The sequence below is a fragment of the Acromyrmex echinatior genome, chromosome 16 (genome assembly GCF_024713525.1).
Source record: "Acromyrmex echinatior isolate Ae372 chromosome 16, ASM2471352v2, whole genome shotgun sequence".
NCBI lineage: Eukaryota > Metazoa > Arthropoda > Insecta > Hymenoptera > Formicidae > Acromyrmex > Acromyrmex echinatior.
In genome coordinates this window covers 5,017,665-5,033,268 of record NC_141867.1, presented here as the reverse complement: position 1 = coordinate 5,033,268, position 15,604 = coordinate 5,017,665, and the positions used below count along the sequence as shown (strand labels likewise).

General features: G+C 26.5%; 1 long non-coding RNA gene across 1 annotated transcript; it reads right to left on the bottom strand.

Annotated features, from left to right (window-relative positions):
• Positions 1–5,253: 5,253 nt before the first annotated feature.
• LOC147907079 (uncharacterized) lies at positions 5,254–9,353 on the bottom strand. Its single transcript, XR_015547664.1, has 4 exons — positions 9,208–9,353; positions 7,224–7,354; positions 6,231–6,346; positions 5,254–5,540 (listed from the first exon to the last, which is right to left on the bottom strand). It is a non-coding gene; the product is annotated as an uncharacterized LOC147907079 (long non-coding RNA).
• Positions 9,354–15,604: the final 6,251 nt, after the last annotated feature.

Sequence of the window (15,604 nt, the reverse complement as noted above, 5' to 3'; positions counted from 1 at the left end):
TATTTATAGTGAGTCATTTTATTGTCATTTTCGATTAACAACCCGTTAATACAAGGTGTTAATACAAGGTTTATCTGAACTCAGTATCAAAACTGGTACTGTTTAGCTTTAACATAAGAAAATTAATGTATGATCGATTCTGAATAGTTTTGAAAACTATATATTGAAGTATATTGAAGTTGCTTTTGTAAGAAAATATGAATGGTATATAAAGTAAATGTTTAATTTTTGAAATTCTGTTTAAAGCTTTACACAAATAAATCGGTACAAGATGTCTCAACTCTTATTAGAAGTACTTTTATACATCAGGCAGTTGTACAACCGCGAATAAGTTAATTTATCTGGCGTGAAATAGCTGTGATAAATTGGTGATCTACAAGGATTAGTCTGCCAAATCAGGTGGAGCTGTTGTTGAAGATGTGTTCATACAGATACTTGTTATAGGACATGGCGGTGCCATACACATCAAGGTTTCTGACATATATATATGGTCTTCTGGACAGAGCATGACAGTACAGGGATCCCAGCATTGGCATTTAGAATTGCAGTTGACATGGTAGATGGGTAGATAAATCTATCATAAACGTTGGATCTTTCAATAACAGTATTTGAAATTTTTTTATGCAAAAAAACATCACAAACCAAGATTATTTTATGTGAAGAAAGAATCTAATCTTTGCTATTTAAAAACACATAAACTCTATTTGCATCTTTATACAGAGTTCCCATTTTAATAAATTTAATCAATTTTTTTTAAATTAATAATGTTAAAAAATGTTTCAGATGAAAGTGAAACGATTTCGAGCAGGATATATTTAGATCACGTTATTTCTTCTTTAGGTAGAAGCCGAGAAGATCATCTTTACTTTTTAAAATGATTGCACATTTTTTTTTTAAAACAACAATGTGTTTTTTTACATTTATTGATTCATCTCATTTTATTCTGTATAAAAATATTCATATCAAAATATCAGAATAAAATATAAAATATCTTATAAATTATTGAGTTTTTGACAATTTTATTTTAGAACTTTCATATGCAGAAGAATCGATATGTACAAAGATTATATAATTCTATTTAAAAAAGTATAATTGATCTTTATATCTTTTTAATGTCTTTATCTAGAATAAAAAACAATGTGAATAAAATATGCCCACTAAAACGTTCCATTTCGTCTAAATAAAATATGTTTTTATATTATCAATTTTGGAGGTAATTAATTGGATTGATTAAAATGGCACTTCGCATACCTTTTAATGTTTAACTGTCATTTTGAAGCACTAAAATTTTTATATCATAAATTGAAGTTATTACAGTGATTCACGAAATTAAACTGTTTCCGAAATTACAAAGAAAATGTTTAAGAATTTTTCAAATGTAAATGATATTTAAAGATATTTTCTAATAACTTCTAATAACTATTTTATCATTTTGCGAATAATATGGAACTCTCAACAGTGGATGAAATGACAAAAAGACAAGTTAAATTATTATATACTATCCACTTGTGTGGTCAGAAATCAAATTACAAAAAACTATTTATTTTTATCTAAATCGTTTAATGAGTTCAGCATCGGCCGTCACATGTTATTTTGAAAAAATTAGCAATTTGTCTTAATAAATTATCATTTTATCCACTTTGTCATTTTATTCCCTTTTTGTTTTACTTGTTTTTAAATATTTTCAATACTAATAGTTTAAAATTTATATTGAATATAGTTAGTATAAAGCGGATATACATATATATATATATATATATATATATATATATATATATATATATATACATATACCAAGAAGCAGCTTGAATTACACAAAGGTAGGCACGTCAATGACACGATTGTTAATCTTTATCCTGGTGCCAAATCGACGGTTTGGCTCTGCGAATCATTCAGTTCGTAAATCTAGATGGAATCCGACTTTTGTATGAACACAGCTAATGTGAAACGTAAGAATAATGGAAAAATAATTAAACCATTGAAAATATAATATAACAATGCAGTGATTTGTGGATTTTCAGTATATAAATATATTTACTACATGATTACATCAGAAAATTAAATATTTCGACTTTATTTTAAGCCATCTCCAGCGATAATTGACAGTTATTCCGTATTTTCACGCTGTCGACATACATTATTATTATAAAAAAAAAAGTATATTTTATTCTTGTCTCTACTTTTCAACACTTAGATATTTTAGTTTTAAACTTTTTCAAGATAATACAGTACAATATGTATATATGTATTTGAATTTAAAACACATAGTGTTCGTTTTAAATCCAAATATCACGAAACAAGATCACAATGTAAAATTTTCATGATGATACAAAACTCATAGAAGAAAATAATATAATAAAGAAATAATATAATAAATAATATAATAAAATAATATAATAAAAACTGCGTTTTATAACATTATTTTGTTACTACAATATGTTAGAATGATTGCAAAGAGAAGATAGTCTCGAATTCGAACGCGAGCATTCATAAACTAGGAGTATAATTTTTTTACTTTAATTTTTTAGAGCGAGTCACGCGATTCATTTACAAATTAATTAAAGTTAACAAGTAATTAAATCTAATTGAAACTAGTGCTGCGCCAAAATGCACAATGAAAATGTCTATTCATATTTGAAATATATTTTATCGTGATCATTTTATTTGTTTTTTATGCTTTGTGTTTGCGTGCACATTGGACGGAAACGAATCAAATTAATAAAAAAATAATGAAATACCAAAGAAAGAGAAGAATAAAAAACGTACTGGCGATGATCGTTGTTGAGAGGACAAACAACAGACAAGTCAACGATATCCACATAATGAAACAGATAAGGCTACTGTTATAGAAATCATCGCGCATTTTCATTACATCAAGTAATTTTTGAACTGGCTTATCTGGAATAGCGACAATTATACATCATGATTAAAACACGACTTCCAACGAGCACAACGAAACTTTAGACTTTACTTTAACGGGACGCATTTTTACTTTTCGATTAAATCAGAACGTTATATTCTCTAAAAATAAGTCCTTGAATTAAAAATATAATTAGAATCAGACATGAATATGTAATATAACGAAAGTGCAATGGAACATAGCGTCGATAAAGATCAAATTTCTATGCATTACGATAAACGCGATTAACTAACGCAAAAGGCTACTTCATTCCAGAAGTCCCTATTCTTGGGATTCTCAACCTTTCATTTTATAATGTGAAATGAGATGTAGAAAATACGAACGTTATTTCTATTAAAAGCGGCTTATAGCCGTTTACAGCCGCTTTTTGATATTTTTTCAGCAGCTATGTAGACGAACACATTGCGAAAGCCATTTCCAAAAGAGAAATTTATTTGCCCATTATCATGTAATGATTTTTATAACTGTACTAGATACTTACTTCACTTTCTATGATTTGCTCATGAAGAACTCGGAAAACTACTGTTGCAGTTCGCAAGTTTCCTTTTTAAAGAGCTAGAGTTTCATAAAAAAGTATGAGTCTAAAAGTTTTTTATTTTTAGGTTTTCTTATCTCATTTGAAGTCAAACGCTCGAAGTTGTAGAACATTAAGTTATACATAAATGCTACTTTTTTTAACAGTAATAGTGTTGATAAATAGTTACTCAATACTATCTTTATCGTTATAATAAACGTATAATTAGATATTTTACGTCTAATAGTACATAAAAGGACATAATCACTCGAGGGGATGTTTTTCGAACATAGCAAGAGGTAAAATAACATAAGAAATTTTCTTTCATCATGATAATAACTCTGATAGATAGCATTCCCCGAACGTAGTAGTCTTAAATATATAATGTAAAATCTATAATATAAGAGTTTTATATATAAATTATTGTAATATAATTTCGAAATTTGTGTTTTGTAGCTATTATTATTACGATTGCATTGTATTTTTCGTTATTATAGTTTGTATTTTTTATAGCATTGTAATATAATTTTTAAGACATTAAATAATTCATTTACGTAAAATAAAATAAATTATCGTCAGTGTGTTGGTTGAAGCTAAATATTATACAAATTGAAATATATATCTTCTATAAATATTATTTTATTCAATTTGGTATATAATTAAATTACTCTATGACTTATTAGGTGACTATAAGGTAAAAAAATTCACTCCATTCTGCTATCTGCTAAATGAATAAATTTATAATTGATTCTCCAGCGTTTGCATGGAGATCTAATTAATATGTGCAATTTTGTTTGATTGATATAATTATAAATTATTGTAATATAATTTCGAAATTTGTGTTTTGTAGCTATTATTATTACGATTGCATTGTATTTTTATACAGGATATTTATACAGAATAATCTTCACCGTAGAAATTTTTTGTTCGATTTGAAATTGATTTTCTATCAAAGAAAGATGTCTATTATAATCAAATTCTCGAATAGTCTGCGATAAAAAATAATTTTAACAATTTTAGCTGCTTTTTTAAAATTATGCTTGTTTCTGTTGAACAAATATTAAGAGTTCTGAAAAAATGATATCGATTAAAAATTCATGTGAATAAAAAATATCTAATTACGTTACGATACTCAAAATATGTACTTTAAAAAGAAAATAATATCGTGATATTAAGACTTAAAAAGTTAAATTATAACTTATTGAACTCTAATATCATGATATTTGAGCATCTAAAAATGAAGATTCGTATTAGTAAAAAAATAAAGTTTTTTTCTAGGAAAAATGTTAAAATTTGTATTTTAATCAATATAAGTACAAAAATTCCAATTTAAAAATATTATATGGTACAGATAGTACAATAATGTGATGCAATGAATTGTTATGTTTTATTGCAATCTTTTTGAAGGCTGACATTTTAACATTGCTGCAAAGTTGTAACAATGTTGCAACAATATTTCTTTACGTTTAATATTATACTCTTCTAGTGAAATATTTCTGTATATTTTCTGTAAACTTTCTGTGCTGTATATATGAGTGGATGATTATAGCAGATTCCATATTCTTGTTTAGATTTCACTAGGCAGCTGTAGGCGAATAGATTGATTTATTTGGTTGATTTACACATTTTAATATGTCATACAGCATTATTAAGATTATTCTAAGATGCGTAAGAGCATCGAACTGTTAAATTGCTAGTCAATTTAACTAGTGATATTATTGCGGTAGTTCAGTAGAGTTTGCGTTTCAAGATTGAAGAATTATTTCGACGCATAGTTAATTAAAAGGACTACAAACATAGTAAATGAATTTACACAGAATTATACAAGCATTTAAGCATTCCAACTAGACCGTTGAAGGCATTTATTTCCCATAGATTGATTTACATATTGCTGTTGAGAAACAGCCACGGAGAATCGATAATTTGTAAAGGTTTGCTTATAGATTAGATTGTTGATCTATTCTTCTTCTACATGGTGCATCTGGGAGACGGCGGTCGAAAACAATTTACGGTGACTAATTCACATGTCTCACCTTCCGGACAAATTAAGTCGCGACATGCGACTTAATTTTTGCACGTGCATGTTTGACAGCCGGCCTCATTGACCTATTGGAAACGTTGATTCTTTCAGTAACAGCATTTGAAAAGATTTTCATGAGAATTTTTCACACACATCATAAACCTCTTTTATATGAAGAAAAAATCCATATATCTACTCCAAAATTTTATTTAAAAATATACTAATTCTTTTTTGTATCTTTATATATCTTCGAATATTTATAGCCATATAAATAAATTAAATTAGAATTAAAATGTCATAAATCAATGTTATACAATGACTTACGAAATTGAATTGTTTCAAAAATTGGAAGGAAAATGTTTTATCATTTTCGAAATATAGATAATAAGAATAACAAAAACATAAAATATAAAAAGAAAAAGAGCATAAAAAGAAAGCAGAATTAAAAAGAAGTAAAACGATGATTTTAAGGTTTGTCGATTTTTTTAAATTTTTGTAATAACATAAAAATAATGATTTATTTTTTCATATCTGGTTAAGTTTTGCTTATTATTTATAAAAAATTATAAAATAAATTTAAAAAATTATAAAATAAAAAGAATTTTTTTAAAATTACATTTTTTGAAAACATATTTATTTTATCATCATAATTCTGTCATGATATAAATTTATACATTGAATAAAGCTAAATAAAAGTTAAAAATGCTAAATATAAAGTAGATGTATAGTTATAGTAAAATTAATAAAATGAATGTACAGTTATAATGGATACATACTTTAAATCCAGATTCGCAATTCTTACACTTGAGAAGTGGACATCTACGTTGAGTGAACGCATTGTTAGATACCGTGAAGTCGGGTATCACGGCGCCGATCTCGTGCTCAAGCGGTGCTGCAAATCGTATGATTTGTAAATCCCAATGGGTTTTTGTGAAATAATGATTTAATACGAGAAATTAGAATAATAAAAGAATAATTAAAAGGATAAAACAGCGAAAAGGATGATTAGTGCGCAATGGATTTTTAGTATAAAATATACGTATTTATTTTATGATTACGTCTATTGGAGAATTGAACGAGAACGGGTATGTATAATAATTAGAAATTGTCATTGCACGTAATGAGAAAAATATTAAATATGTCATAAAATCATAATGTTAACTCTTTAAAAGTGAATCAGTGTATTACTGACTTCAGTGCTGCACTTATAGTTGATGTAATCATCAGCGAATATTAATTGTTTTTCAAGTGATAATACACTGATTCACTTTTAGAGATTACTATTTTCTGCAGATTCAATCTGTAAAAATCATAACTTTTAAAAATAAATCAGTATATTATTAATGAAAAATAGTAAATATTCATTGATATTACAGTTATAAGTACAGTTATAAGTACAGTTAGTAGTACTAAAGTCAGTGTTAATACACTGATCCACTTTTACAGAGAAGATATGAGAGGTCAAATATCAAAGATTCAAAGTGCATCCACGAGCGGCAAAGTTTATCTGCGTGTTTTTGGAGAAATCAGTATTTCTTACATTTTTTATTGTAACGTATATTAAGAGAAATACATGTTTATATTAAAAGAAAGTAATCAATTTTTTTAAAGGGATATGCGACCGTGAATATGCAGCCCTTATAAAAAAAATATGTGTCCCTTATTTTGATCTGAAGAACATATTAGACATTTATCAAAATCGAAAGAGGACTTCATATTTCCTTATAAGAATAAATAATAAAATGCTGGAAAAAAAATAAAGAACGTACCAGCGATCGATGTCGACAGTGAAAGGACAAGTAGTAGACAAGTCAAAGATACCAATCCAGTGAAACAGATAAATCCACCATTGTAAAAATTACGGCGCATTTTTAAGTAATTTTTTTGCCGGCCGCTTTATCTGGAATGGTAATAATTACAACTTGATTAAAATACGATCTTCAACGAGAGCAAAATGAAACTATGTCCTTAGCCTTAACACGACGTATTTTTTGTTCGATGATGAAACTAGCGATAGAATCATTACTCTCTGGAAAGTCGTTGGATTTAACTAAAAGACATAAATCATATAACGAAAGCAGGAGATGACATCAATGGAAACTCGATTATTTTTACACTGAGAAAAATATACTAAATATACTAAATTTTAATAAATATTTATTTAAATAGTATCAAATAAATATTTATACTTACAGCAAATAAATATTTACTCAGTAAAAAAATGAATGTTACATCAAATTAATTCTTGTATGTCAAATTCTTGTATGTCAAATAAATATTGTATAATTTTGTATTTGATAAATATTTAATTTGCATTGTTTAAACAAATGATTTATTAAACGGTATATATTTTTTCAGTGCATGCATTGCGATAAATGCGATTGACAAATGCAGGCAGCTTCACTATTCCGGAAATTCTGACGTTTTCGGAATTCCCAATCTTTTATCTCATGATGTAAATCGAAATAGAGAGAAACCAAACTTTATATAACTATTCTTTAATATTTTCCGCAGTATACAGAAGAATAAGATAAAAATAATGTCTTTTTTCCTTCATAAAAATATGTCAAATATATTCACTTTGATTTAAATAAGGGAACAAATTCGATCGCGCGAAAAAGTTTTTGCCAAAAGCATAGTTTGTTAATTATTTATGAAATTAAAATTATATATAATTAAAAACTATAGTTAAATGGAATCAAAATTTAAATCCATGCGGTTGAAGTAAACGTACGCTTTAGTTCATAAAATACAATTGTAACATAATTGAAAAACAGTATACTAATATTTCTGCATTTTCATACAAAATCAGAGAATAGAATAGAATAAAAATTAATTTTCCTAGCTTTAAAAAATCGATCACAAGCTTCATTATACTCTAAAGCATGTTTTTCATGCTTTTCTTAATGTTAATTATTGAGTAAATTGACTCTAATCTTTAGCATCAAGTTTCCTTGAATTAATATTTTCCTCAACTATTCATAGCGATTACGTGCGTTTATTCTCTTACTGTTGTAAGTTATTCGTCATCGATATTTTCATAATTCCGGAATCTTAATTTTCAATCTTCTATATATTTGCAGTGCATCATAGAAATAGATTTTTGAATGTGTGTCATCATCACACACTTTTGTGAGAAAAATAGGAGACGAGAAAAAGGAAACTTATGAGATTATTAAGTAGATGAAAGATCTCTTTCAGAAAAAAATCTCGCCGTTAGTCATCAGAATCGTGTGAAAAAAGAAGTCGAAATATCAAATATATACCGGAATAAAAAATGTGAGATGCGTTAATCGGACAGCACGAAAAAAACAAATGAGCGGTATTGCACATTCTCTTCACATCCCAGATAACAAAAAGTCCAAAATCGAGACATGAGATAGATGTTTTAAGACATTTAAAAAAAAATGTCTAAGACGTCTTTTAGTCTAGATCCACAACCTTATTTTAAGAGGCCTTAAGCTGTAAATCCGTAAGAAATTGACTAATCACAGTCGATTATTTTTCTCATATTCAAATGTGATTGATTAATGTTTTATGGGTTTACGATTATGGCCTCTTAAAGCAAGGTTGTGGACCTAGACATCTTTAAGACGTGTTATGTCTTGTTTTTAAATATATGTATTGTCTGGGATTTGTTGCAAAACTACTAGTAAAGAACTACAACAAAAAAAGAATTTACTTGCCAATATAATAATTCTTATAATTATATAATACTAACTTTCCAGACTATATCATAACTATAATACTAACTTTTTAGACGATATAACGTTTATATACGACGATTCGCTCGTGATCCTCGCGGAACTGCTGCTGCTACTGAACAAGACAGTCAAGTTGTGGAATTATGAGTCTTTCCTCTAGTCTATATCCTCTCTCATCTCTCTTTAGACAGAGTCTGGGATCTCACGTGACTTTATCACATGATCTACGATGTATGTTCACTGTCAGTGATAAAATTGAAAAATGACTTTGCTATTATATTAGTAAAAAATCATTATTGAAAAAAAATGATTTTGCAGTTGTAACGAAAAAACTTATCTAGATATGAAAAATTCTTGGGAAAAAATGTTTTTATATAATTATATAAAATTATATAAAAATATATATAATTTTATATAATTATATATAAAATATATTTTTTCCTGAGTTAGCTAAAATGGATAAATAACTAGCAAGCACTACTTGGATACGTTATCTAATCAATAGATGATAGAGACAGAATTTATATCTGAACTATTTGTCCAATTTATCAAGAAAATCTGTCAGTAACGTTCAATTAGATAACTATGACCAGAAAAAAGCCTGAGAGAAGACATGAGGGCTTTTTTTGTAAAATGCTTTCGTATGCATATTATATTGTCCTCTGAAGAAGTAGATACAAATTACATGACAGTATCTATTTTTTTTAAGTGTTTCTGATGAAAATAAATCGCTAAAATCGTTGAAATCTCTATTAATTTGATAGATTTTATTTCAGCAATTTATTTCCATCAGGAGCACTGCAAAAAAATAGCTATTGTTGTAAATTATATATATATAAATTCAGAATGCAATATGTGAAATTCTAAATTATATTAACAATAAGATAAAATATGATACTAATTGAAATAAAATAGTTTTTATTTAATTTATAATTTCTGTATTCTATACATCTATAATTTTGACGTATTTTGTTTCTGATTAATGAGATAATAGTGCGGATTAAAATGCGGAATAAGACGTAAATGATTGCACAATTAAACGATTTAAAAGTAGCAATTCGTTTATCTTTTTAAAAATGTTGCGAACATTGCGCGGATTTAATGTAACAAAGAGTTATAACGAACTAGTTATTATGTATTGTAACAAATATCTTCTAAAGATGTCAAAATATACTTAAAATCGTTTAACAATTTTTATATACTTATAAAAGCTATGAAAATTAAAGTACATATTTTAAATAAAAAAATTAAAAGAGTTATTTAGTATTTAATATTTTAAACAACTACACTTCTGACTTATTTCTTATTTAATATTTTAAATAAGTTTCCGGAATCTATTTTATATTTTTTCTTTTAAATAAGTCAGTTTTTTATTGATTCCTACGATTTTGTATTTTAAATAAGTTTTTGAAACTTATATATTTTTTATTTTAATTAATTCGTATGTTATTTTATCGAGCCACGGTCGGCATTACACATAAATTTAAAGAATTTCTGAAGTACAGAATAATTTGCAGTAATAGTAGTGTCTTAAATTAATTTATTAACTGAAAAATTAAATAATGATTAACAAAATATTTAGTACTTTTAGTTAAAACTATATTTAGCACAAATTGTTTCACGATATTAAGAAAATTTGTATGTATCTTTATATGAAGAGAGAACATATATAAAATATTTTATCAACCTTTATTTAAGTGTGAATCGTTTAAAAGAATAATGAAAATTGATACATAATGTTGGAATATCAAAAGTACTCCACGCGAATAATTACGTTTAAAAGATGCAAGTAATATAGAATTATGCTATCGAGATGCCACAAAGCAAAACGCGAAATGTGCGGTAATATCCGTTTATCAAAATCATGTAAAATACGAATAATCGAATTAAATCGTGAATATTTTTCAAACGTAATAATTGGATATTTAAACGCGCTACGAACAGTGAGGAGTGGGGAAGAGCACATTCCCCATCGTTTTTCGCTGCGCGGCGAGGAAGAGCGTGCCGCGCGTCGCGATAGTTGACTACGTCATCACTTTGATATTCGCTCGGCGATCTCGGAGGGAGACGGAAGCTTTTACGAGTCACTCTGGAAGTGTTCCATTAATTAATGAAAATTAGATATCTACGAAGGCGAATTACGTAAGGTTGCCTAAAATTAAAGAGTATACTAAGGGTTAATATATTTAGGTTTTGCTGCACACGGTTTTTGCTTTATTTCCTAGATTCATTACACAGCTCATGAATATTTTAGATTCGTGTATTCTCACATGTACGGTATAAAAAGTAAAATTCTTATTATTAGATATTTCAAATTGTGGCTTTTTATCACTTTGAATCGTATAATTCTATCATTTTCGTATTACTCCGCATTCTCAATATGGGAAAAGTAAGAGATAAATTATATTTAATTTACATGTCTCTAAATATATGTGCATGCTATTTAGTATTTATACGTATTATTATTCTATTTAGTCGAAATTGTTTCATAGTTTAAAATAAATTTTGTATTTATCTTTATTTAAAAGATATATGACATATTATTAATCTTTATTTCATTGTAAATCACATAAAAGAGCAATAAAAATTGAGATATAATGTTGGGATGTCAAAAGTATTTCACACGAGCAATTATGTAAGAAAAACCAAGCTAGTAAAAATCTCTTTTTACTTCTTATGTCAGCACATTGTAATTGATACGAAATATTTAAAATTATAAAATGAATGTTTAAATATGTTCCTTAGTGTATCACAATATAATTATAATATCGCATTAAACGACTCGCGCTACTAAAACTAAATATAAGAAATTGTTTTATTAATCGGAGAACTAAAAATTAACTAAGAATTAAAAATGTAAAAAATATATTATTTTATTTATTCGGAATATTCGTTATTATTTCGACAATTAGATTTGGCGCGCGACCTTGGGGTGGGGATGGCACGGGGTGGTACAGAGGGGCGCGTCATGTTTACGTGTAGTTATGGCGCAGTCATTCTCTTACCAAGATTCATACAAGTAGGTAGTCGTGTCGTATGCAGCTTTTTTTCACATTATTTTTTGAAATCTCATCGCAAAGAATGCCAAATATAATACGAAACGTTGTACTTAATAATTAATTATACTATAATAGTAATCGTATTATGTGAATATTCATAAAATACAACCTTTTGTATTATATCTAGCTTCGTATTATATCTATCATTTTCGTGATTACACGTTTCAAAAAGAAATGTGAAGAAGAGCGACAGGTTACTTGTCTATCGAATGGTATTACACGAGTAATAAAAAAGCAATGTTAATATGAATACTCTCATGCGAATAACGCAACTCCTGCTTTCACAATTAATATAATTTAATAATTTAATTAATTTTTTGTTTTTGTGCACATTTCGTTACATGATCCGTTTAAAAATTAACCGTAACTTTGGAATTATTTATCGTTAACAAAAGAAACATTTATCTTTTTTATTAATCTTTAGCCCATTTCATTGACTCTAATTATATTTTACAGGCATCATATATGTATAAATAAAAGATTTAGCCCTTTTATCTGCTCTGAATTTATTTCCCAATGATAACGAATTGCAGACGTGCGTTTGATGTTTGTTTCTACAAATTAATCGATTGCATAGTAATTACATAGTAATATAGATAGTTATATATTTTTCAGATTATCTTCCCTCTCACGGGTACACCTTGATGTGGTGGGAGGGCTCAGTACCCAGAGGATGTTTACACGAAAAGAACGTTTTTTCTCAAGAATCTAAAAATTTTCGGATATATCTGAATGTAATATATCTAGATGAATTTTTAGATATTAAGTAAAATCATTCTCTTTGTGTAAAAATCCAATGGGGAGTTAACGTACCCTCGTCGCCGATTTATTTGAAAATGAACGAACCGCAGCCGGTTCGTCGCGTCGCGCGTTTCGGGAGTGTCGTTCAAGTTATCGGACTCAAGTTATAGTCCGCGTGCGATTATTATTCGCGAGTGTTTTACGCGAGTGTTCTGTGCGAGATGTTAATCATATTCTGAGAGGAAGAGGAGGTCTGAGAGAGGCACCAGAGAAGCAACCTTGCGGTAAATATTATTTTTTACTTGTGTAAAATTAATTTCTTTTTTTTGCTTATTTTTAAATCATTTTATTTGACAATAATATAAAAATGATTATTTTATATAATTATTTTATAGAATATATAATTATTTAAATCATTTTATTTAACAATGATTTATAAATGATTATTTTTAAATTATTGTTAAATATAATTATTTAAATAATTATACATATATTCTATAAAGTAGTTCTATAAATAGTTATATAAAATAATTCTATAAAATAATTATATATTCTTTAAAGTAATTATATATATTTTCTAAAATAATTATATATATGTATATTTTTTAAAGATCTTAGCAAAAATAAATTTTTTTTTGTATAAAATTTTGAAGTAATTTTTGAATAACTCTTCTTTTATCTAATTTAAATTAAAGGAGAGTTAATAAAATAAAATAAAATAATTATATACAAGGTGTTTGGAAAATAATGACAAATCTTTCGCATAGGGACAGAATGGACTAAACTGAGAAGAAAAGTCCTCTAACATTTTGCAATTTTTGCAATAATTAATAAGATATTGATTGCTGAAAATTGCCGAAAATTGATCTTTAATCATTTTTTACTCAAATACTATCAACTTTATAGAAAAACTGCAACAGATGAAAATGTTTATTTTCTTCTCATAGAACTTTACAAATTTTTAAAAAAATTTTCATTAACTTTTTAGTTGTATTTTCTCATTTTTAACAACATAAGAAAAATATGATATTAAAAAGTTCTGAAGAAAAAAAATCTCTTCTTAAAGCTCTATGAAAAAAAATAAACAATTTTCAAAGCAAAAATAAATTTGTATGAAATTTTAAAGTAATTAAAATAATACTTTAAAATTTTATACAAATTTTTTTTTGCTAAGATCTCCTTTAGAGAATATACAAATTTGGAAAATAATAACAAATCTTTCGTATAGAGGCAGAATGAATTAATCTAAACAATTTTTTGTTAAGGGCTTCTTTAGAGAATATATATAATTAACAATAAACAAAATTAAATAGCTAAAATTTCAAAAACAATATTATAAAAAGAGAGCATACATCATTACGCAAGGTCTTAGATGCGATACAATATATAGATTTATTAAATATAAAAAAAATAATTTAAAATAAATTATAAACATTTCGATTTTAATTAGACCATCTTCAGCATATAACAAGTAAATATAACAAGTAAATTAATTCAAACAAAGATGTTATTGTAATTAGATTGACATATACCTTAAATTGTGAGAATAGAGTCTTGTCAGTTACATTAAAAATTAACGTGAAAATGCTCATTATATTGAAAGTTATATGCGGATTATATAAATTTGTCCTTTGAGAGATTATTTACAATGTATCCATAATTTGAAAACAATAGCTAGGTGCTCGAACACAATTTCCAGATTCTAACAAATAAAACATTTTTTTCCTATATTATATCAATGATTAGAAAAGGCTTAACAAATTCTTATATTAAAATACTTGCATCGAGAATTTTAGCCAAAAAATCAGATTTGTTAAAAGAAATGATTGTCCTGGTTATAGCTAATGATAACAAAATGTGTAAATAATCTCTTAAAAAACGTAATTAACTCTTTATGGACCGACGTCTCCGTTTGGAATCACTCTTTTATTTCATAAATTGCTTGCTGAATTTTTATGAAGTTTGACCTATAGGATAATTTAATAAAGCTTTATTCGAATTGAAGTAAAAATTTAAAAATTCAAAATAATAGATTTAGTATGACGAACAGAATTAAAAAAAAATAATTTGATTATAATAAAATTCGGTTTTAGGAAATTATTAATTCCGAAGCAACATCAAATTTCCAATTTCGCTTTGAATAGGTACTGATTTCGAAACTGACTTTCAAACTTTGACTTTGAACAGTGTGATACTTAGAGCCTCCTTCGTGGAGATTACTATCTTTTTAAAAATTTGATATTTTTAGGCTATATTAAAACTCAGGAATATATACTAAGAATCTTCTAAAATTAATTGTTGCACAATAATCAGATTATTTTTTTAAATTTAAATTTTAGAATTCTGAGACCAGAATCGAATTCAATGTCCTTTTTAGAAAGCAAAGTCTTCATTACGTTACTTTATTAGAAAGCTCCGATCCTTAAAGAATTAAAATTAGTTGATTTCATAAAGTTGTTATTTAACAGGACAGATTCGAACATGAATGGGATAATTACATTTTACTGCACTGTAAAAAAATTACATGTAAAATTACAACAATTATAATTGATAATTTTAGGACTCATTATTAAAGATGTCTCTTTATATAGATACACTTTTATATAGATACACCTAAAGTCACAACTTACAAATAATATTATTTTT